A 1,128-nucleotide genomic window follows, 5' to 3' on the forward strand; every position below is an offset into this window, starting at 1 on the left:
ACTCTCTTTCGGATCCAGGAAACGGCTTTCAGAGATCTTTTTTCCTTTTGGAAGATACAGGAGCGAAACAATCAACCTATTGATATTGGAAGACCCAAAGGATTCTTCCAATGTATAATTTCTGGGTCACATGGAATTCATAGGTATAGGAAGAAGCCCTGTCAAATAGAGATTTTTTCTTTCGACCATCTTTCGATTGTTAATACGATATATAAGGACCACTACTACAAATAGTACTACACCCTTGATCGTGAAATATCGATTGCTTGTTGAACCCTGTGAATTGCGTGAAAATAGGATACTCCAAATTCAGGAATCCAAGAGTTTTATAAAACGTTCTTGATGGAAAAAAATGTGAATGAAAGATCCCACTGAATTGAATTGGGTCCATGAATCTAAGAAATAGTGAGAATTCTTGATCTCTCTCAATATCTCTCTCAATTCGAAAATCCAGGATTTGAATTGATGTCCTTTCATTGATTCCTCCTAAATTTAAATTGCATTGATTTATCCTAAAGATTTCATTTCAATTGGAATTTGGTTATTCACCATGTACGAGGATCCCCGCTAAGCATCCATGGCTGAATGGTTAAAGCGCCCAACTCATAATTGGCAAATTCGTAGGTTCAATTCCTACTGGATGCACGCCAATGGGACCCTTCAATAAATCTATTGGAATTGGCTTTGTATCAATGGAATCTCATCATCCATACATAACGAATTGGTGTGGTATATTCATATCATAACATATGAACAGTAAGAACTAGCATTCTTATTGAGACTAGAACTCATAGGGAAGAAAATAGATTTATGGATGGAATCAAATATGCAGTAGTTACAGACAAAAGTATTCGGTTATTGTTGAAAAATCAATATACTTCTAATGTCGAATCAGGATCAACTAGGACAGAAATAAAGCATTGGGTCGAACTCTTCTTTGGTGTCAAGGTAATAGCTATGAATAGCCATCGACTCCCGGGAAAGGGTAGAAGAATGAGACCTATTATGGGACATACAATGCATTACAGACGTATGATCATTACGCTTCAACCGGGTTATTCTATTCCACCTCTTAGAAAGAAAAGAACTTAAATCAAAATACTTAATAGCATGGCGATACATTTATAT

The 1,128-nt window shown here is 36.0% G+C and overlaps 1 non-coding gene across 1 annotated transcript; it reads left to right on the forward strand.

The window, feature by feature from the left end:
• The first annotated feature begins 571 nt into the window (after positions 1 to 571).
• TRNAM-CAU (transfer RNA methionine (anticodon CAU)) lies at positions 572 to 645 on the forward strand. Its single transcript has one exon. It is a non-coding gene; the product is annotated as a tRNA-Met (tRNA).
• The last annotated feature ends 483 nt before the right edge of the window (positions 646 to 1,128 follow it).

The sequence above is a fragment of the Populus alba genome, chromosome 3 (assembly GCF_005239225.2).
Source record: "Populus alba chromosome 3, ASM523922v2, whole genome shotgun sequence".
Classification (NCBI taxonomy): Eukaryota; Viridiplantae; Streptophyta; class Magnoliopsida; order Malpighiales; family Salicaceae; genus Populus; species Populus alba.